Source organism: Anabas testudineus, chromosome 5, assembly GCF_900324465.2.
Source record: "Anabas testudineus chromosome 5, fAnaTes1.2, whole genome shotgun sequence".
In the NCBI taxonomy this organism is placed as follows: domain Eukaryota; kingdom Metazoa; phylum Chordata; class Actinopteri; order Anabantiformes; family Anabantidae; genus Anabas; species Anabas testudineus.
The window spans coordinates 23,405,874-23,430,989 of NC_046614.1; positions in this window are offsets into that span (position 1 = coordinate 23,405,874).

A 25,116-nucleotide genomic window follows, 5' to 3' on the forward strand; every position below is an offset into this window, starting at 1 on the left:
AGAATGCAATTCTTCTTCTTCTTCTTCTTCAATAATAAAGGCAACATACATTAATAGGGAAAGTGAGTCATGAATCTATTTTTCACATGAACTGCAGAACATTGTGTTTTGAATATTAGACAATAGAGACAGTAAGTGAGTTACTGAAGTCTCACCGTGATCAGAACATTCTCTCTGAAGTCCAGCAGTTGAATACAAAATCTGGTCGGCCCAAAAAAAGTTCTGTTAAGCATCAAGTTCAACTGCAGCACGACGTAAGCAAGCCTATAATATACTCTAACTAGCAGTTCCAGTTGTAACATGAGTGGGATGGTGAGGCTGCTCTTTATTCCTTACACTGTCATTAGCAGTGCACCACTAAAATACAAACTGGTGTAGGGGTCATCAGCAGTTTCCAAGGCAACAGTGTTCCTGTTGAAAACACTCTCGCCTTCTTTACAGTAACATTTTCTCCACAGCGAAACTTTGCAATATATAATATATAAGACAAATATAATATTTAGTGTGAGTGTTATTCCGAACACAGCAGCGTGGTGGTGGCTAAACGCTGGTGCACTAAAAGGTGAATTCTGTTTCCTTATAGGAAACACTTATCTATCATCTAGTTATAGTGACTAAAACAAGGTCCAACAGTAGCAGCTACACTTTCAGACTCACTCCAGCTGGTTTGTTTCCAGCACAGCTGTTCTTCAGGTTCATTATTTAGCAAATAATGAGTGAAAGCCGTCCAATCAGGCCAACGAATGCATTTAGACAGGAAGGGCTCCACGCAGCAGGTTGCCGCCGTTGAACTAGATGAGATGCTCTAGATGAGTGATCAGGCTTTAGTAATGCCTGTTGTTCACATTTAGTTGTTTAGGCAAAATTACTTTAATTTAATTTAAAGTGGAAATCAGGATGACCTCGAAACTCCAACATGGAAAAACAAACTGGTTTAGACTTTAATCAGAAAAGTTGCAGAAGACTTAAACTAAAGGCCAGACTACATTTAAACGTCTGACGTGTAAATACAGTATTGTTACAGAGGCTGGCGTTTATGATGTTGGGACGATTAGAGGTGATTTCAGTGTCCAATTAATAAATAATAGAAGATCCACAGATTTAAGGCATAATTAAACTGATAATCATCCTCCTCTTTTAGGAACAAAGGTTATTGTAGAGATTTGACTGTTTGTGTTAATGGATGTGCCTGTGTTAATGTGTATCTTTCACTGTTTACTGAAAGTCATTTCTCATCGAGTATTTATCTACACTTTGTATATGTTTGTGCATTTGAGAAAAGAGAGAGACTGAGAGACTGAAACAGGCGCTGCGATAGAGACATCTGTGGTTGCTCCCCACGGGAACAAGGCATCCCGCTTGGTTCTCTCAGAGCTTTGATGCCATTCCTGCTGTCTTCTCTTATACCTACGTCTAAACCCTCTCATACAGCTGTGGAAAGACAGCGGCAGCTTAGATGCACTGAGATTGGGACCGATCTTCAAAGAAATCCGTCTGAAACCTCAGATGCTCCGGTGCTCTCTGCAGAAGGACACTACAATGAGTGAGCTGGCAGAGGCTTCACTGTTTTGCCTGAGGACAGTTTATCAGCTGTTGTTTGGGTCAGTTTAACTGAGAGGCCAATCTGTTGCCGGTTCTGCTTATGACAATGAAAGAAATGGTGTTACATAAAAAGATGCAGCAGGGTTGTGTTAGCATATGTACATACTTTGCAGCAGTTGCTTTTCACTGTGTTTCACAGAAAATGGTGAAACATGTCTATGTTGGGACAAGTATGATCCTTGAGAGCAAACATTTAGGCTTAGAGGCCTTAGGCTTCATAAAACGTTCTAGTGAAATGAAAAGGTTTTAAATGTTTGGCACAGTCCAAGCATGCAGTCATATGCCTTATTTCTTTCTTGCCATAAAGCCCATCAAGCAGTGCTGCTGAGAGGGTCATGCTTCCAGCAGGTTCTCCCATCTGTGCAGAGGACATCTGAAGCTCTGTTAGAGTGTCGACTGTTCTGGTCTGGCTTGGACGCCTCCCCGAACAAGGCCCTTCTAATTTTCCCATTATTATTGCAGTGAGATACACTGCAGTAACGAAGCTCATTAAAATGAAACAACACATTTTGTTGTTTGTTGTCATTGTTGTATTTCTGCCTCGGATGAACTTGTGACTGTACTCGTAGCACAACAGAAAAACAAAACAGCGAATAAAATTATAAGTTACCTAGCAACTACTGCTAAGGAGCAGGATGATGGAGCTCTGATTGCTGATCCCGAGGATTTTAATGCAGATAGACAAAAGTCACTTACGGAGCTCTAATCTATGGCCTTTTCATTTTAGGAAGATCAACATGACTGGTAGTCACTGATCTGCTGTCAGTGTTATGTCTTCCATTAGATCCACAGAGGAAAAGAATTTGATTTGTGCACCTACTGTTAATTAAACTGAGTTTGAGAGAGTGTTAGAAGGGAGCTGTCAACGATTTCTATGCAAAGACTCAGATATGTGTCATAACACGGACTAAAAATAGTGAGATTAAGGTTCTTTACTCCTATAAACCAGATGAAGTCACTGAGTAAACTCTGTAGCAAGTTCAGCACCACAAATAGTGTCTAAAGACCAGGGATCAGCACCAGGGGCAGCTCCACAGGGAAGTCAAGTGTGGCAGAGAATCTATTTTCCAGTTCAGCTGCGCCAGTCTATTGGATCATGGACCTGGAGACAGTGCTGACGGCTCAGTAATCAGCAGTAGAGCTTTTTGATCCGGTCACACTTACAGAGGAAGTCTCTGCTCTGAGGAAGAAATGGAGTCAAAAAGCAGATTGTTTCCACAGAGGAGCTAATGGAGTGTAACCAGCCTCATAAACAGGTAAGTCTCAGACTCACCGCTTTGTTCCACTTCTCTCCGAGCAGGATTGAAGAACGATCAGATCCTGGGAACATGACCTAGAAACATTCACTGTAATATCTGTTGTCTGGTTTCACTGTGACTATACCTGCATTGTACAGTATTCTGAAAATATTGAGGATTAAACTGTTCCCCTTGAAGCTTTATCTTTTGTTAATTCTTTTTAATGACTTTTGTGTAGTTTTTGTATCACCTTGATTAACATTAGCAGTTTTTTTCTAATCTTATTTCTTCTTTTTTATTCCAATTAACTGATATAAATCAACACAGGTTGGAAAACTTGAAGCTCCAATACTGCACCAATCCTACGCTCACATTGTGTTTATGCACCTTTATACATCTGAATCCTTTTCTTATTGTCTCGACTACATGGCTGAGATAATGTACTGTACAGTCTTTAGGTCTAGTGGTATAATACGGCACACACTTGAAAGGCAACAGAATGTCTGCAAAGACATTAAAAGTTTGTGCTAAGTGATGAAAGAACTGTAGGGATAAACCATCTGGCAAAGCTTAACTAATCAGTAGAGCAGTACGGTGTTGAACATAAAAAATAATGTTTTCTGTTGTGGTGGGAAATCTCCACCTACGGAGCAGTGAAGCACAAAACATTTAACAAAACTCTTCATCCAAATAAGAAACAAGTGAGTAAGACATGTGAGATGACTAGGAATAACTAAACAGATCATCATCTACCTACAATCAGAAATTCAGCACAGATGGATCATTAGTTTGTATTTCATAACATAGTGGATTTTTGGATTGTGTCTTCCATAATTTCAAAACTTAAACTCTATCATAAGGATAAACGTCTCCTGATAAATACTGTCTGACGTCACTCATCATGTAAAGATACAATTTCAATTTTGATGTAGACAACTTAAATAATATGTGATTCTATTTTATTGTAACTTCCCTGTGACTCTGGGATGAAACACATTTATTTAAATACACTGCAAAGACTTTGTTGTGGCATTCCTCAGCCATTTAGCTTCTGAACCACGTAAACTTCTTATCTAATGCACCCAGCAACACCGCTGCTCTATTGATTTCTGCAGCTACACTTCTACTAAGTGAGGAATCCTGTACACAGGAGTTTTCCAAACAAGCCGCCTCTGCCTTATTTTAAGAAGGTGATTTTCTCAGTAAAAGTTTTCTTTATCATTTTCAGCAGTGATGTTCTACCCATGCATTCTCCCCTGTAAATAACAGTTACAGCAGGTTCTGCACACTGCAGCCCAAGTTAATAAGTGATGTATGCAACCTTTTAAAATGAATGTTTTTATATTAGAACGGAATCGGCCATTACTTCAGGATTGACTGAGAATCTTCACTAACACTTAAGATATAAGCATGGACATGATGCAAATGTTGAATTTAGTCAGGCTGACACACAGGATGTAATTAAAAAGTTCCATCTAAAGGAGATTTTACCCAAAAGACCAAACCAAACGTATAAGCTATGTCCAAAGTAAAATGCATATATCTCTTTTCTAATGTTAGATCAGAAACTTGATGCCACGTCTCCATGTCAGTGAGGCTACACCCAGTATGGCTAACTTGTGGAAACAGAGGAAACAACCAGTTAGTAACCAGTCCTACCAACCTACCGTCATAGAGGCAGGATATGAGAAACACTGACATATGTTCTTTAAGGATCTTTCCTTTAGTAATTTTGTTAGGTGTAATGTTTCACGCAGCTCTTGTGTCTCATGTCTTTAGATTTGAGGGAAAAGCGACAGGATATAGAGACTGGTAGATGTGTTGTGAACTGTTGCTCATGAAAGTTCAGTGAAATGTTAAAGAGTGAAGAGGGAGACGACTGATGATTTGTATTCAGCTCAGGCCTCCAGCCTCATCCACTGTCATCCAATTTTCTCTCCTTTCGAGACTAAACACCATTCATCTATAAACACACACACACACACACACACACACACACACACACACACACACACACACACACACACACACACACACACACACATGTTTTCTTAGTGACAGATTTCACACAAACATTAGTTTTTATATAGTTGTTAAGACACTAATTGACATCATGCACTCACTAGCCTGTGGTCCTTAGACCCTAAACCTAACAAAACTAAATGTCTAACTTCAATCTAATCCTAAACTTACTCCTAAAACCACATCTTAACCCTCAATCAGGCTTTGAAGTTGTGGGAATCAGCAAAAAATGTCCTCACATTGCAGAAATGCATTTGCAATTACGTTGTAGAGCAACATATGAAAGATAGACATACTTTACAAAATGTCCTGTTATAGCAGACACATAAACACACATTGACACACACAAATATGCCCCATACTGTAAGCAGTGGCCTCATTTATAATGAAAGTCTGTATGCACACACACACACACACACAGACTTCAGTGGTCCCAACAGCTTGCAGAGATTGGAGATCAATCTTAAACGCACACAACAGCAAACACAGACACACTCAACAAACTGGCCCCGAGCTGCACTGCCAACCAGCCATGCATCTCACTCAGACACACACACACAGACACAGACCAGCACCAACACGGCCATAAAACATTCAGTCCCAAGCTATGTCATACATGAAACATAACCACAGCTAACCCACATACAGCAGCCCCCTGCTGCAGTAATGAAGCACAGGTAGAACAGCACAGTATCTGCTGGAACACAAGCACACGGCTCCTCAGTTACATACTAAAGATTTAGTGGCTGGAGACTATTAAAAGTTACAAAAAGAAAAGCATTTCGCAGTCTTAAAGGTCATAAAGGAGCATAGTAAACAACTGAGCAATATGAGGAAGCAAACAACAGGCAGACTGGTAGAATAAATTAGAGTCACACAACATCTATCAAGAGCTGACGTTACTGATATTCATTTTTGTGGAGGAAAATGGGAACCACTACCTTGGGATGAAGGTGTGATGGCACTGTAGATGTGGATAAAAGGGACTGTAAACTTCACAGAAAGAACTTTATCAAAGAGATCTGAACTTCAGAAGAAAGCTGGGAAAATGACGACTGACCCGTGACGGAGTAAATGATGAGATGAGACAATTTATGCAGTGAAATGTTCTCAGATCTAACAACTAGTTTGAAACATTAAATATGGAACAAAAACTCTTTGGTTGTTGTTTATTTCTGCAGTGATGATAGTTTTCATGTATTTTTCATGTGAAATAATCTTTAGATAAGTATTTTTTTACTTTGTTTTGTTGTTTGTTTATTGGTAACATCTTGAATATTTGTCTGGGTGAAGAGTTGGATCTAAAGTTCATTTGATGAGAAAACTATGAGTGTGATATAATAATTACACCCATTATTCATTATTATTATTACAACTTTACAAATGACCTAAATCCATCTTTCTCCTACACCTGACATGGTTATTAGTTCAGTTATTTAATTTGAATAAACTCAATTGGAACAAATAAAAAATAGTTCCTGGTGATAAATAATAAACATCCTCTTCTGCTTCATTTCCCTAATTTGAGTGAATTTGCTGAATAAAACAAGAGTCATGAGCTTCATATACTCCAGTCATAAAAGTTTATGAGCTGGCACTTATCCAGTCAGTCACTGCGCTCACTAAAAACACATCACCTTTCCTTCTCCTCACTCACACACTCACACACTGTTACCATTATGTCCATCACTTTACTGCTCAGCACGCTTCAGGAAGGATGAGGGACGGGATCAAATCTTGCTTAACTGCTCATGATGCATTGTTTTAACTCCCATCTTTAAAAAAAAGCACACATCTAGCCATTTATAACACATGAAAATATTACACGTTACAACCAAACATGCATAAGTACAAACAAAGAAAGTCTGAAAGCTGATAATGGTTCTCGTCACTGCCTAAACACTGAAGCTTCACTTTAACCACTTAATTGTCTTTTTTTAAATAGAAATTCACCCACTACAAATCAAGTCAATTCAAGCTCATCTCCCTAAACAGACAAGCTTCATATACCGCAAATAATACAACTAAATCCATGTCCAAAATGAGAAGTCTTAACGGGATCTAACAGCATCCAAATGAAAACCAACTACTTCAATTCCTCCACACAGAAAACAAACCTGTTTGGAAACTGATAAGCTACAATGCAAAGAAAGAAAGAAAGCTCAAAGTGGTTTCTGGATCCCAACAGCAGCCGAGGCGCTTTGTTCACGCACATCATGGAAATCAAATTGACTTGTTGAGAGGAGAATAAGATCTTTTTATTTCACTTCAGAGTTTGCACGGCTTCCTGTGGACATTCAGGCTTTGTAAGAGAGACAAGAACAAAAGTGAGCTGCGTGCTGAACAAGTGCAGATGAAGAGAAAGGCGAAAAAGAGGAGAGAGGAGAAAATAACAACACACCAGCAGCAGTGGGAAGCAAGCATCATGCTTCCATCATGATCCACATGCTGTAGATACACACACATGTTCATACACATTAAAATGTGCAGAGACTCATTGACAAACACATGGAACTACAGTTAACATATTAAATATCAAGCACGTCACAGAAAATCAAACACACAGTGGACACAGATGCAGCAAGAGAGTTGGAATTACTCTTTTACTTACACACACACACACACACACACACACACACACACACACACACACACACACACACACAGTACCCTTGATTCGGCGTCTGATGACCCCTAAGCGGCACTTGAGCGAAACGGAGAACATCCTCTCTCTCTCTTTCTCTCTTCTCTTCTATTTATCTTCTTCCTGCTTTCTTCCTCTCCCTCCTCCTCCTCTTCTTTCTCCTCAGTCAGACATAGTGTGAGCCCAACGAATGATGGAGAGAGAGAGAGAGAGAGAGAGGGGGAGAGAGTGGTATTGGAGCATTAGCCGGTCACATGGTGAAGAAAGGAAAGAGAGGGAGCAGGCAAGTCCTTTCTCTAACAGGGAGAAGTGATTACACAGTCCCCCTCTCTCTCCCTCTCTGCATCTTTCACCTCTGTCTCTCACTCTTGTTGCTCTCTCTCTCTTTCTGTGTGGGAAGTCGTGTGAAATTAAGCTGCCTCCATCGTTCTCTCTCCCTCCGTCTCTCTCTTCCTCACACTTCTATTCTTCCTCTGGGTTCGCTGCTTTCTAGCTGTTACTTCCTTTCTCTTCTCCTCCGTCTCGTCTTTCTTCTCTCTTGCATATTGTCTTCTTCTGCTTTTCAGGAATTTTTCACAGCTTCTTCTTGTGTTAATTAAATTTCAGCCACTTTCTTTATCCAACTCCCACTTTACTTCTTTATATTCAAAGAAGAAATATCTACCTGTCTGCCATCTTTCCTACTGTAATCCATCACTAGTTTCTCCACAGATGAACCAAAGCTGATTTTGGTTGTTCACTTTTTTTGGCCTTGACTGAAATATTTGATGGATTGCTGTGGATTTATTTATCTTTATTATTTTTATTTTTTGGATTGCTGGTGCCCAGAGGCCAACTCCTGCAGAGATAGTTATCATTATTTATCTGTTTTTACAGACACCAACGGTTCCCAACAAATCACTTGATGGTTTAATGACCACTACATCACATGCTGAGGTCTGAACATACGCTGATCAGCCACAACATTAAACCGCCTGGTGCTCTTGATGTTGTTCGTGGGCTCAGCTGCACACTCCGACAGCTCTGCAGCTACGCAGTCCCACACACAGCAAACTGTAATGCACTGTGTTCTGACACCTGTCGATCATGGCAGCATTAGTTTTCCCACACTGAGCCCGTTTCACCACAACATTAAAACCACCATGTATTTTTAATGTGGCTGATCAGTGTTTATTTATAAGGATGTATTATAAAAATGTCAGTGATCCTCTGACTTTCCATCTAGCACCATCATCAGACCTCATTAATGGTTAAAACATCAGCTGAACTAACGTCATTCTGCTGTAGACTCGATGTAAAGTTGCTTTTCTCTCTTTCTCCCCCCCCCCCCCCCCCTCTTTTATACCTACAATAAGACAAAATAAAATGATTGTTTTCCTTTTTCAATTATCTCTTGTTTGCAGTGGTTTCTTGCTCATCTCTACCTCACACTGGTTTATTCCTCAAACTGTTTTTCGACACTCCTGCTTTCTATGAGCGCGCTCTTTCTGTTGTTGTCTCTCGCCCCCAACACTAATCTCATCACTTGTTCATTTTCAGTCTAACCTTTCTCCCTCCAAATCATATTCTGCAGGGCTCCAAATTCTTACAATCCACCTCTCTTACTCACTCTGCCTCTCTCAGGGTAGGCTGAAGCAAAATGACATAGAGATCAAAGCAGCAAATGACTAGGCTCAGCAGTGGAGGAGAAGAATAGAGAGAGACGAGGAGGAAGAGGAGGTGGAGGAGTATTAACGCCGAATGGAGGGAGGAGTAGGAGGGGAGAGGTGAAGCAAAAAGAAGCAAGAGCGAAGTTCAGGAAAGAAGGAAGAAGCAAAGGAAAGGAAGAGGAAATGAAGAGTATATCCAAGCAGAGAAGAAGAAGAAGGAAGTCAAAGAAAATATGCACAAAAGATTTTAGGGAAGAAGAAGTGGGAAGAGAAAAGAGGAGTGGAAAGAAAAACAGATTCTGGAGAGGGGGGAAGCGGAATGAAGAAGAAAGCAGTTTAGTTGCAGTGTGATGAGAGGGGAGACAGAGATTATAGTGCATGGAAACAGGAGGATGAAAAGAGGAAAAATGAGAGGTGGAAAAAAGGAGATGACAGGTAACGGCTAATGAAAGAGCGCTGGGTAAGAAGGGAGAAAGAAAGAAACAAAAAAGATGAGAGGGAAGTGTTTGTGGGGATGTCACGGTTAATAAGACACAACTTGGTTAAATAATGCACGCTTATTCTCATCTTCAAATAACGGCAGAAATCCAGCAAACTACTTAACGGACGTTTTGGAGGAGAAGAAGCAGAGTTTGGAGGAAGAGGCTGAGAGCTGAAGTCTGAAGGAGTCAGCTGCAGTGTATCCTGAATGGACCTACACCCACATAGCAACAGTCTATTTTAAGTATGTCTATTTTCCAACCCGGTTATTTTATTGTTAGATATGTGATATGTTAGCTGCCAGAGAAGAAAACAATCAGCATTCAGTACCAGTGTAACTCCACACCTAGTCTTTAATTATTGCACGGACAGGACTGGACTAGAGGCAAAAATCAACCCTGGACCTTTGCCCAGACGGGGTACCCATTCTTCACTTCTGCTCATTCCTTTTGGTCCTTGGGGCGCCATGGCAGTAGTGACTGAGAGGTTTCTTTCTAGTTAGTGGCTCAAACTGTTTCACAGCACACAAGCTTTAAAGGATCCTGCTCTTCAAGTGAGGCATTAAAAATGGAGTCACAAGAAGTTGAAAGCTCTGAAACTGTAGGCATGGAGCTGATTCTCAGTATGTTCAGATGTATTGGCAACCGTTCAACTACAGTATATACTCAATACTAACTTTGATACTAAACATCAAATGAAATCTCTTCCAATGTCTCTCTATATTATACATGTCACCAATTCCTAATGAAAAAATGAAAATGGATTATAATCTGTGTATCATTCATTTTTCAATTTACGATGAAATGATTGATTATGTTTGTATAAAAGAGTCAGAAAGAGCGAACACTGTACATTAAATACATCCCCATAGTAACAGCAATGGTATGTCTTTATAAGGTGTGAGAACATTTTAAATAAATACCTCTAGTAGCAGTCAGAGGAACCCGATGTCATGTTAAATGCTTTAAATCATGTCTCGGTTGTAACTGTGTTGTGTTTAAACCTGTAAGTCATGAATCCAGGACTCAGGCTTTAATTAATTACATAACAGAAAATGACACACATGATACCAAAATATATCATTAAGTAACTTACTAATAAAGAAACAGTTACTCCACACAGTAACCAGAAGAAGTGAAGTTACTGGCTGCGACTATGATGATAAATTGACTTTTTGTGCAGATTTTGCCTTTTGAAGCCACCTACCAGCCACCAGCAGCACGGCAAGTTTGTACATCCACAGTTGAATGTTCTGCAGTAGCGGTTGCTTGGTAATAAAAAGCAAAAACCCAACTAAACATAACAGACCAAAGGAGATAAGAGGCTCCTGCAGAAGGCTGAGGGATAACCACAAAAAAAAAACCACAAACAACAAAAAAATAAACTAAATCCTATGTTTTGTTCAACCACAAACAGGATTCTCAACAGCATTACGTTGTACACACCCTTTGTTTTTGGCTCTCTATAACTCTTATCCACCATGATTCATACTGCATATTACTTTAAACAGGAGGAGGAGGTTCAAGAAACATCTCTAAGTAAGAGATACATACGCTATAAAGGATTTCCAGAATGCAACTGCATCACATTCTGGTTCTTATTAGAGCCTCTTGTGTGTGTGTGTGTTCAGCTGAGTTATTAATCACAGCACTGCTGCATAGCTAGTTCACTTTATCACCCTTCAACACGCTCAGAGTGCAGATGCGCGAAGCAGCACGCCACTGTAACACCAAGTGTTGGTTAATTAATGAGTTTATACAACACAGTGCATAGAGAACAGAATCAGAGAAAGCTAATATGACCTAGAGTCATAAATATGGACAGTTCACTGTGCAAGATACAACAATACAGGTGAGGGAAGTTCTATTGATTTGACACCGATAGCTAAACATATGAAGCACACTACTGTGCGTATCTTTAAGCATGATGCCTTGAGACTGAATCGAAAGCACAAAAAAGTCTAAATCAAATGACTGCATTACTCAAACCTGGGAGAATATGATGTTTGACTCATTACACACAATGAATATGAGCAGAGCAGCAAGTAACAGTCTAAACCTTGTTTAATAAATCATGACAACAGGACAGTCCACAGAGTTTAGCAAGAAGCCAATATGGCTGCTCAGTACAACGTATAATTCAATTCAGAGTGAAAGTAAAGATGTCTGCAGGGGTTCACAAATAACATCAGCCTCCTCTGAACAGTTTAAAGTTTACTTGGAGTAAAATGTAATAATATGTCTGATTTGTTTGTTAGTTTGTTTCTCAGACTAATATAAAAACAAGATCACTGGATATCTTTTGCTGAGTTCATTTGACCTGGAGTCCACAACGTGGTTCATACAAGATGTTGAAAGTAAAAATATTGATTTTGCAGGGTTAAACATGTCCTGGGCTGACGAGCCAGATCCTGGCATGTTTCTAGTCACTACTTTAACTGAGTTGGTGGCAGCCACCAGCCAGAGCTTCCTTTTCTATATTTAAAAGCATACTTGGCTCATAGTTGCATTTTTCAGGATCAGAATCAGAATCAAATACTCAGCGGACAGAAAATAGTCACTTTCCTTCTTGTCTAGAGGTGTCGATGAAGGTATGAGACAGAAGGAAACAAATCAAAACTAATTACATCACAGTTTTCCAAAGATTCACAGACACAACATTAACATTAACTACTAATTACGGATAAGAAACTGTGCTCAGATTTACAACCAGCAGCAAAACATTCTCAAAAGACCAAGCAGAAAAGATAGAGTTCATCCACAGTGTAGGTGTCATGTAAAGGTAAACGGTAGAAGGTGCAGTGCAGAAAAAAAGAATGAAAGAAAGAACGACACAAAGAAAGAAAGAGAGAAAGAAAGAAAGAAAGAAAGAAAGAGAGAAAGCTGTGTTTTGCTTGGGTAAATGGTCCGATCACCCACATTTAACAAACCAACACACACAGACACACACAGAGCCTTCCACTGATCACACACTGTGGGTGGTCTGTGTAAGGCTTCAGAGAACGAAGGCTGTGGCCGGATTAACTCTGCTCTGCTCTCATTAGCTTAATCTGCAGGGTGAAACTAAGACACACACAAGCACAGACACACAGAAACATAGTAAACTGTACATGCACGACTCAAACACAGCTCAACATGTGCAGTGCACACGTACTGTACACACCAGATTATGGGAACCTGCATCAGAATAAGTTATTTTTAGTAAATTCCCTTTTTTACACGAGCACAGTAATTTAAGAGGCTACACCCAATGCTTATTTGTGCAGTGTGCAAAAGGTCGTTTTTACTTATGAACTCATTGATTTTGTGTCACATTTCAAATTTGAATTTGAAGTCACTTCCTTCGTCACTTTCACTGGACGTTCCTCTGTTAAACACACTTTTCATTTCTCACTCTCTTTTCTGTGTTTACTCTACTCGTCCAGATCTTTCCTTCCCTCCCTTCTCTTTCTGTAACATAGCTGATTTGGGGTCGCCCCTCTTAGTCTTTCTCTGCTCTTCCTCTTCTTCAATTTTGGCAGAAATGGAAATCAGTGCTAATCTTGGAGTAAGAGGCTTAGCATTTACAAACACACACCTACACACACACACACACACGGTTGTACAGTATGTGCAGTCAAGGCTCTCCTCCCACCTACTGTGTGTGTGCATCTCTTTTGTTTTCCCATTTGCAGCTGTGTGTCCTTATGCCTGTGTGTTGTGTAAATGTATGTGTCTGTTGGCTTTTTGCACATTTCCTCTTTAATGTTCTGCACCAGTTCTTGTTTTTGGATACTCAAACATGCAAGCGAGGTCCAGTTTGTGTTTGTGTGAGTGTGAGAGCGTGCGTCTTGAATCTAGGCCACATCCTTAGATCTAAACAGGAAACGGCAACATTTGGTTGCAAAGAAAAAGGGAGCAGTGATGATGGATTTCGCCCAGCTTTGTCCTGTGGCACAGTCATGTCAATCAAACATCAAAGCTGCACTGAAACTGGATTTTCAACACAGGAAGAATCCGGTTCACTGATCAGTTTGATAGGATAGGACATGTTAAGACACTATACGGTAGTTATACCTGCTATACCCTGTACTCATGTGAACATATAGGTAAATATGAATATACATATAGATAAATATCTATATTGCACATTTGTTGTGCTTTTTATTTAGTGGAACATTTTAACTAAGACATTACAGGATTCATTTGAAGCTAAAATGTGCTCATGATTGTCATTAATTCAACTGTTTCAGTCTCTGATGCTTCTGACTTTGAATAAAAAATATCCACCAACTGTAACAATTCATTTCCTAAATATCTTATCTGATGTCCTGCTTTTCCAGATCCATATCAGTTCTGTTGCAGTTCTCACTACTTACCATCAGAGGTCAATAAAAGTCTTTAGACATCTCAGACTTATTGTGATTAATCGCTTTGTGAGAGTGGGTAAAACTGTGTCTCACTTCTGAATGGAAATCATCAGGTAATGAAAACTGATTGAGTTTGGCCACAGTTTACTCCTGCTGAGCACAAAGGGATTGTAACAGCATGAACCTCAACCTTAACAACCTGCAGAAGTGCCAACAACATAAAACTGATGTATGTTTATTGTACTTGGCGAAGTGTAAGTGTTGCTGCAGTTCTCCAGGAGTCACTGCTCAGTAATGTCAGGGTCAAAAGAGTCTTCAATGAACCATTAAGTAGTGAAGCTGCAATCATGTTGCTTAATTGACACTCAGTGAGAGTTACAGCAGAGGGATGATTGACAGAAAAGGAAGTTAGGGAATGAGAGGACAATGTGTGTGTGTGTGTGTGTGTGGTGGGAGTAGATATGTTGAGGGAATCCCAAAGCTGCTCAGCAAATTCATCTGCAGACCGGAGAGTGAACGTAGAGACAGAGAAGGAATCCTGGGAACCATTTTTCTCTCTCTCACACCCTCCAGTGGTAAAAAATCACAGTATCATAACCTTTACAATTTAAAATGTTAAACAGAGTGTTTCTAATCGCACATGTTACAAGCACTGAGTCACTTGTTGTTACATATCAAACTTTTACCTTTTACTGAGTCCTGGGGGCATTGAGTTAGTAATAAGGGAGCTTAGCAGAGAGCTGTGGCTGCAGCTAATATAAGACACCTGGAGTTTGGGAGGTTGAGCTGCATTGTGGATTATGTTGGCACCAGGCACAAATGAACTGCTAATTAATTGAATCCTTCTTTAACAAAATAGTTTCCTCCTCTTCTTAGTTGACTCTACAAATACAAATTATTATTGTTACAATACAATTAAATACAAATCAAGTAAATGCACAGAGTCTCACATGATCTCTTTTTAATCAAGGTGCTGCCAGCTGCTAATGTGGCTCTTTAAAACTGTAATTAGCTTCAGTAAAATCTGGGATTATGGAGATAATGTGCATTACCAACCCTTGTTGAGGCTTTGGAGGAACATTTCAATGGACAGTAATCATTGGTCATCATGTTGGGGATAAAATATCTTTGTGTAAAATATTGTGGGACAGTAGTATCACATAATGTGTATATTTACTTCAGAAAGCCATCAGAATATAAAATTCAAAAAAGTAAGATGACAGATAACGTCTGCAGATTCTCAACAGCTGAGAAAAAAAGCAGCAGGATTGAGAATAAATAAGCTGGAACAAACAGAGAAGAACAAACACTGGTACACAAATGTTTAAACAACGTGACTAGAACCTGAACCGTAGGTAGCACATGTTAGTAAGCTAACGTGTAAACATGAAGAGACAGACGGTCTTGAATAAATCAAGTGCCACTCGTTTATAAGATATTCAGTCAATTCTCCCGAGCACCATTTAAGTCTCCTCTAGACAGTAAATTGATTTCTTTCTCTTTGTCCTCCATTATCTTCCTCTCTTTCAATCAATTCTGTCCTCTTGATGCTACTTTACGTCTCTCCACTGCCGTCTAAATGTTTGACATCTCTTCCTCCTCTTTTGGTCCCCTTGTCCATCAGTTCTTTATCTACTTGTTTTTCTTCTTCTTCTCTTTTCCTGTCTTTCATCTTCCTTTCTTATTTACTGTATCTCCTCTCCTTCTCTTCATTCATTCTTTGTTCTACTTCATCTCAGACTCATCTCTTATTCTCCTCTTCCTCCCCCCTTTGCATTTCTCCAGCCACATTTTATTTCCATCCTCTTCCTTTCTATTATCTCCCCTTTCACATTCAGTCCTAACTTTGCCTTTTCTCCTCTTTTCTCTAAACATTTCTTTTCTGTTTAAACATCTGATGCAACCGAAAGCAACAGCACCCGCTGCTGCTCCAGTCCCACAGTGCAACAACAAACCACCACCCTCCCCAGGCCCGAAAAAAAAAGTTGGGAGCTGCTGTGTTGATCCTACAGAAGCCTCTGCAGAATAACACCAGCATCATTTCTGTTTCAACTTCCCCGCTCAGTCTGCAGCAGTTTTCCTCTCAGCAGAGCCGTGCACAAACAGACACTGACGGAGGAAATGGAGCTGTCCCCAGTGCACTGTCTTAATATCAAAAGTTATTATCCCATAAGTGAAATTAGGCAAGCAGAAGGGCTTTGAAAAGAACAGAAGAAGAACTGTGAATGCAAATGTCAGAACTGTACTACACTTTGTTAAAACATGCATTAACTAACAAAGTCGCTCTATTACAGAGAAGGTATAAATCATAAAATAAAGCCACACGGCTGTTTCAAGGTACTTTTTAATTACAACTGGTGGTTTGGGAGTACCCCGTCCCCCATCTATCCACAACATCTACTAGTTTTTACTACTCACTCTTTTCTACCTTCACTCTTTCCATTCATTCCTCTTTGTTGACTTGTGTCAGTGTGAACGTTTTGTTTCACTACATGACATTTGTTCCTACAAAACAATGGACGGAAGTAGATTTAAACAATTGTTGTTTTCAAGTGATGATTTAGTCAAGTCAATGGGAATTGAATACTTATGCAATCACTTATATCCATGTTTATAGCTAGTATTTTAGTACTTTATTGTATTTTATAAAAGCTTTGCAACATGAAAAGGGCTCAGCTGCTGCGACGGTGACTGGACGGGCTTCTCCAGACATTATGAACCGGAATGAACACAATTCTTCAAAAGTTGTGCTTGTAATGCATTGCTTCTGAAACTAGGACAGAGAAAAATTAGACTCTGAATATCATAATTATGGCTCTAATAGGCTAGAAGAAGAAACACTGCAACCTCTACAGACTGCCGGGATTTCACTGCAGCCCGGAGACAAAAATAGATTGTACTCTGTGATCATGGATGTTTCGTTTGTGTTTGTGTCTGATGGACAGGCACAATGACACATGAAGGCATGTGTTTGACAGTAAACCTCCTACAGTCATTTTACCCACCTTTTGGTGTATTACTTAGTGGGGTTCTTGAAACGTCTAACATACAGTATAAAGTCAGACTGCTCATTATAAATTCATGCTGCAGTACTTATTCATATTGACTCACTTTGATCACTGACTGGCAGTAAGAAGTTTACAAACTCCTTTCCAGTGAAATGATTCTTTATATGGAAGAACATACAGTAACAGGCACATACATACAAAACTTTTGTATGTTTTTCTGTTCTCAATTCTTGACAAATGTCACAGCATTGTAAATTATTTATGAGCAGTGTCCTCAACAATGTCACCTATCTCATTATACCTGAGGGCCAAATGTATGACATATTAAATAGCAACTCAAAAGATAACTTTTTAAAAAACATGCCTTTAAAAACCACACACACATTGACCATCACTCAAATCATGAAGTCAAAAGCTGTTCACGAATGACTTTGTTGGATTTCTAGTCAAATCTATCTCTTAATTGACACAGCTGAAGCATTCGTATCCCCCTTCCTGTTATCTTTGACAAAAGTTGCACAATTCTTGCCAGTCCCCACCCGAAAACATGCAGTGCTACTGCAACTTTTATAAATAAATAAAAAAAAAGTGTCTAACCTAAAAAAGACAATGATCATGAATTCTGAAGCGCAAGTTTCCTGCCAATGACAGCACAAACAGATATAAGGACACCAGCGGAACACATGATGTTTCTCATGCTCCAAATAGAATCAAGGAGTAAGAAACAGCAAGAGACAGAAAGAGAGAGGGGATTTTTTTCTATTATTTCATTTTCCTCTGCTCACCGATCGCAGCGAACTCTTTGACGATGTTCTTTCCCCCCAGTAGATCAAGGTTTGAACAGAGAAAAGAGACATTCCCGCGCTGAGCGCTTCCCGTCTCCTCTGCTATCCTGCTGATCTCTGCCTCTGTCTTTATACACTTTCCACCACGGAAAGGCCTCCTGCATGTGTGTGTGTGGAGTTTCTGCAATTCAACCTGTATGTGTGTCTGTACTGTAATTTTTAGAGCGGGACAAATGCACTTTTTACATGTCATGTGATGGAGAGGGAGAAGAGAATAAACAAAAGGGTTAAAGGGACAGAAGGAAGGTGGGATTATCTACCCTAATCTTAATATACTGTATGTGAGACTGTCTGTAACATATTTGCATCTTTCCAGCGTCCTTCTTCATTAGAGAACTGATTGTCTGATACATTTACAGTACTGTATTAGCTTGATTGTGTAAAAAAAAGGACCCATTCTTTGCTATAACATTAAACTATCTGAATAATAATCAAAGAGATGGGTGGTACAGCATCAGTCCCTGCATTGTCTGACTTGTCTTGTCAACCTTTCCAGATGCCAGGTTGCTCCAACTTAAGATGGGCACTTTGACAAGATGAATGACAGCTGGTGGTGAGAGAGAAGCTGAAAACCCGAGGCAGGGTGACATCGATAGCGATGTTCTTCTCGAAGCAAACTGTAACACGATTGTCTTTCTTTAATCTAATATGATACTGATGATTAAATAGTTCTATTTAGCCCTAAATGTTCACTTTGCCATGTTTTTAACATGTGAGCAAAGATTAACTTATAAAAGCAACATGTGCACTACTACACTGTGACATTTGAGTAGTAACTTTAACCATGAGTCATTTTAGAAGTCTCTTATGGGTAATTCTGAAGAGCACTGATGAAGCACCTTATCAAAACTACGAAGAGTGTATAACAGCGTAACAATCACATCATGCATCAACTGCACCTTCAAAGAAAGTATTGTTGCAAGGACAGCTTCTAAAACGGGCACTAAATTGAGCGACCATCAGGAAGCGTCCAATGCTAATCTACAGCAGCACTTCCCTCTCAGTTACTTTGGCAAGCAGCTCAAGGCTCAGCTCCAACTGCTCCGGCACAGGAGGTGAAATGAATCGACCTCTCCAGTCAGATGCCCGAGACGAGAAGCAAATTGCCAGTTTTGCTGACGGATGAAATGAGAGAGGTCAGACTGTGTTAAGGAAAGCAGATGGCAGATCTTCAATTTACCAAACTGTCCACAACAATTAATGTGTGCTCTGAAAAATAAATGTGCTTTTAAAAAGGTGTTATTAAAAGACTTTGAATTACAGGCGTCAGACCCAAAGGTTTTCAGGGATATGATAGTTCCAGGTGATAATCAAATATATTCTGGTTGTGAATTCTTGCCCACAGGAGTCACGGGGTAGTGATGCATGGCCGGGTTATCTTAATTCTATCATGGGTGTCTGCCAGCCAATCGACCTCTTGACCCAGACGTTTCAGAGTGGAAGCAAATTGCCAATTTTGTTGTCAGGTCCTGCTGAGTCAACTGGACTTGTTATAAGCAGATAGCTGCTTTTCTTCTCCCCATGAGCTCCAGGCAATCTTCAGTCAACCTCCACAGGATGTATGAGTCACATCAAGTACCCATCCAGACAAGTGGCCATTCCATCAGACAGAGGAGTTTATGGTAAAGGTTTAATCAGAAATTCAGCTGAACAACATCCAGGAGTTAGAAGTGGTGATGTTGATTACATAACATCACACTGAGACATTTTCAGTGCAGCTGCAGTGATATTTGGGAGCAAGAAAAAAACACATGTTCAGATGTTGCAGAACCGTATAGGGAGGCTTCTTTCTTATTTATCTGAGTTCTTTTAAGTAAAATTTGTATTGTGAATTACATAACGTAAACTTTGTACACTGTATTTGTAAAGATTATTAGTACGTGAAAATAGAACTGAAGAAAAACTCTATATGTTTTCAGAGAAACACAGTTGAATTTCTCTCTGTAACCTCCATCTTGGTTGCACATTGCTTTCCCATGAGAGCAGAAATGTGTGACACAAACACATCAGTCTGTAACACAGGCTGAGCATGATGGACTCCCTGACAGATAGACTCCTGATGGATTCACTCCCTGCTGCAATTCACCTCCTCTGGTGATCACACCAGATTCATTCCTCAGCCTCAATACTGAGGAGGCATTTCACTTCAGTGTCTCAAAGGATTGCAGGAGGTTGGCTGAATACAATAGAGGCCGATTTTGCCTGATACTAAAATTTTATCCTTTAGGGTTGTTTTACAACAGCGAGTTTCCCAGGTCAAGAAATCAAGTCTTATCAAAATAAGTAATTCACAATATTATGTGGGGCTTATTCTCAGTGTACTGATGGTTACTATAGGGCCAATATTGAATGAATGAGGAGGTGCGACTGTGTGAAATGATAGGGGGAGGTTCGGTGACACTATCGCAGCACTGTGAGCAGCCCTAGGTGGGCCTAAGCCCATTCAATATAATATTTGTGTTCAACACGAAGCCCCATTGTCTCTGTTATAATTATCAATTTGCAGTATTGCCAACTGTTATGTGTGTTTATGTGGTTATTAATATAGTTATACTAGACTGTTAGTTGCTCCTGCATCTGTGCATATGTGTGGTTATCAGGAGCAATGAGCTTTGTTTCATTTGGTGACAGTAATGCTACAGTTTATAATATAAGTGGGAGAATATCTAAGTAAAGCTGTAATAGTGTAATGTTGGCTCGTATCACTACTATTAAAGGAGGCCCATTTATTTTCCTGTAGCCCCACTGCAATAGGATTTAACTCAGTTGAGGATTGGGGCCAGTCAATGGTATCAATTCCTTCATCCTCAGAGAAGTGCCAGCATACTCTCGACACAACCCAGGAGTCACTGTACCAGCTTAGCGTCTGACAGGGGGTCCAAAGATTTCATCCCAATACTTAATGGCACTCAAGGTGCCGTCCAGCCTGTAGAGGTCTGAGTTCATATTGATCTGCCATCCTGGAGGAGTTGAACTGCCTGTGCAACCTCTGTAGGGTCTAGGCATCACCTCTAGCTACCAGTAGTGACGGTGACCCTATCCGCCCTACTGAAACTCTGAATTAAGCTGATTTAATACATTTCATTTTAATTAATCAATCCCTAATTAGCAATCGACATATACTACCTTTGTTTAGCATACATCATCAAGCAAAGCATGAGTAAAAATAAGTAGCAGCAGGATATGTGACATGCAGAACTGCAGGTTAGAAGGTTCTCGCCCTGGAAGAAGGGAGAGGAAGGAATGAAACATCCACCTACACAGCTGCTGTAGTATCACCCTGAGAAAGAGGAAGGTTGGGGGTAAACTATATTAGGAAGAGAGGGTGGCGGAGAGAGCAAAAGGAGACGTAGAGAGACAGAAAAGAGCAAGAGAGACCAAAGGAATGAAATGGAAAGAAGGCTGGGGGCGAAAAGATGAGAGAGCAAAAGAAAAGGAGGATTTAACACCTAAATTTAGCTGCTAAATGTGTCTCATGAGGCACACACACAGACACAGCAGTCATCACATCTGATTTTCAGGGTTGAATACCAGAAGGCTTTTCCTAATTTCAAACCTCTGAGACATTTATCATGATGTATCACTGCTGGGTTCAACACTACTGTATGTGGTCTGTATGTTACCAGAGATCTTTGTCTTAAAACAATACTGACATGTCCCTATATTTTATTTTATCCACTAAATGCTCAAAAAGAAAAACTCCTTTTTGGCCATTGTGTGCTCTGTGCATAAAGAACTTCTACAGTTCAACTGTAGGAATACGGAGCTTTAACACTCTGAGTCAGAGAAATCAAGGGGGGGGGGTGTCTTTCAAAGTTACTTTTTGAAATTTTGAAATTCCCTCTTGTGTTTCTGCAATGTTTTTATGCAGAGCTTGAGTGGAGAGAAAGTAACACAAAGCAAAGACTTGATACAGAAAAGACAGTATTTTCGGCAGGTACCTGTTTGATGTATCTAACTCAGTCTACTGAAGTCACAGAGTAGCTTCACCTGACCTTGTCTTATGCATTTCTGCACTGAAAACAACATTTGTTCGCCATTGCTTGCATTGTAATTACCACAAAGTACAGTTATTTTTGTAGAGTGAAACTAACATATGCATGTACGGTAGTAAAAGTCAGTGCAATTTGAAGATTCATTCTACAAAATGCACAGATTTACAGCCCATGCTGTAACAATATCAACACCTATGCTGTGCTGTAGACATGTAGCTTGATCAGAGTCAATGGTGCCGGTCAACCTGCAAAAACTAGGCCAACAAACATTCACTGACTGGCAAATGGCTGACATTCTGCATCTGCAATGTATTAGTACAATATGTGCACAGCACACACACGGTTTGGGGTAGATTCTTACACAAACTTACGTGTGGTAATGCCAGTTAGCTGATTAGATTATGTTTGTGGTGGTGGTTAGGCTTAGACAGCAGAAGATTTTTGTAAGTAAGTTAAGTAGCAGTGGGCTGGTTTAGTGCTCATTAAATTTTAAATGTGAAAAAGTTTTGCTTTATTGCTGAGAACATCAATTTGCTGCAAACAAAACTGCTGTTATAACACATTGTAAGTTTGAAACACTACTGTTTCCTCACTGGAAAGATGACATGATAACACCTCGATCAGTCTAGTTAAAGATGGAGCCAGCAAGATAAGGAAGAAGATCTGATGAGCTTTGTTGATCCCTGAGGTAAAACTGGGTCACTCCAGCTGCAGAAATACTCCTAAAAATAAATAAATATGTTTGCATCATCCTGGTCTCAGTAATTCAAGTTTCTTGTTAAATGTACCGTGTTGAGACGAATATGTGCAATATATGTATACACTTTGGAGATTTTTATTTTTCCCCATTTGAAAGCACAAACAGTGTTTACACAGGCTGTGAAAATGTGGAGGGAGAGATAAATAAAATAAATTGGTATTACTAAATTTCAGTTCCTGGCAGCTAGCCTTGATGAAATACCATAAATTCTATTTCATATCATATACTGTCATTTTTTGTGTAATTATTCATGAATAAGCATAATTTCTCATTTTGAATCGTGACTCAGACATTTTTGTTAAATATAGGTCGATACCTTTGGAACTCTCTCTTTTATCTCATAAAACAAATACAACAACCAATGAGCTTCTTTTAGCTTCAGACAATGGACTTCTCTCTGCTCGTCCTGTTAGATCTTAGTGCTGCATTTGACACTATTAATCACAACATGTTATTGGAGAGACAGCATCGTGTTATTGGGATTAAAGGTAACTATGAGTGCAGCCTCCCTGTAGTTCAATGATTTCTAGGTAAGATGTCACTAACTCAGTGTTTAGAATAGTCACAAACATCTGTGGCAGAGTAACATACATCATGTTAGAAAGCATGGAAAGGTTTGCTAAGATTAACCATAAACTAAGAATATGGCAGAAGAAAATCCAGGTGTATTGCGCAATATAGACCAACAGTGCATTTAAAAGATTGTGCTACTTATTTAAATATTATAACTAGGAAACACGGGGAGATGCAGAGAAACAGGGACACTGCAGCTCTATCTGCTACCAGGGTGTGGCTTTCATCATTTATTTATCATATATTGATAAATAACACACTCTTTTAAAAAGGAAACCTTTGTATGTTACAGTACTGTACGATAATCTGTGAGGTGATATTTATGTTTACCTCCGGCAAGGTGCTGTAGTGGCAATCAGCATGATGTTATTTACCTATTTGTAGGAGGTTTCTAATGTCACATTTCATTACCTGACCCGTTTGGTTCCTTCCTTGTTTGCTGTGATCTGCTTTTTAAGTGGCATATTCAATTACCTCCACTCAGTGCTGCGCTTTTGATGCTGATGTAGCCATTTAGCTAGTTGTGGATGCCGTTCAGCCTCTTCAGCCTTTGTGAGGTGCTTTCCACAGGCTGATTTACATTTTTCCCCCCATCTGTGGGGCTTTTTTGATGTGGAGCCACTTATATTTCCAGCTAACAGGCCTTTCAGCCACTTCAGTTGTTGTAAACAAGCCAAAGAACTCATTTCTTTTGTGCATGGTAGAAGCCATAACAAATTCATCCCCGAACTCACCTGCCAGGTTCATTATTGTTAACAAATGATAAGATGGTTAGAATGAATATTGACTCCCAAATGATGGTTACTGGCTCTAAATGTGACTGTTAGAGCCAAAGCCAAATATTTACAGGCATCTGTCTTGTGGTTAATAATCATTTCTCATTGTCACTGTAAGTTGGGCCCTGCTCTTTCAGAGAGATATTGATGGCAGCCTAGCCTTCAGAAAATGTTGTAAGATAAATGTTAAATGTTGAATGTTGTTTGACTAAAAACAAACAGATTATATGAAAAAGGGAAAAAACAGGAAAAGGTTGTACAATTATATGGATTTGGACATACGAGCAACTGATACTACTACTCTAAGATATAGGACACTAATCAACCGAATGCAAAGCTCTAATTCAGCTGTTCATGATTTCAAACATGGCCAAATGATCTGAAAATGTGATGAACCAATGTGAAACTACCGTCCGTAGTTTCCCCTACGACAAATTGTTTGTTGGAGATAATGCAGAGGCTCGGCTGCTTTGGGGTTTATTCAGGTTCCAGAAAAACTAACTAGCTAAAATCTTGCTTCCAGGCTTCATATTTTTCATGCCTACGCCAGCATGTGGGCTGCTGTTTTCCGTGCTTTGTACCTGTGCCCTACCAAGGCTTTCAAGAAATTTGCCAAAGGTAAACTTGAATTTTTGCTGCAGGGCACCTCTGCTGGGCTCATTCAGATTTAGCTCCAGATAACAGTCTGTAGTTTAACTGTCACTCACTTGTAGCACAGAGTCATTTTTGAAAGAAAATTATTTTTTTTTGACACGATATGATGGTCCAGTCAGGTCTCAGGCAAGGTTCAGAGTTTCCAGCATCTCATCATTTCCTGCATTTCACTCCATCCACCTATCCCACCTCCGACCTAACACACACTCATGTGATGAACACGCGTACATTGTTCAGAAACAACAAAGTGCTCCACGGTTTTCTCGTCTTGTAGCTTGTGCCTATCATCATCTGTCAGTTACTGCAGTTAGCTTCGAAAGAAGAATGCCGTAAGAGCTGCAGTTAACAAGGAAGACTCGAGGAAGCTGACAGATATTACAGACGTACAGCACACGTTGCCCAATGCCTCGTGGCAATATCCCAGGTATTAAAAGTTCACTTTTTTCAAGCTGTCATATTTGCCACAGTGGGAAAAAAGTCCAGCATAGGATGCAACAATTATCCTGTGAACCTAAAACTAAT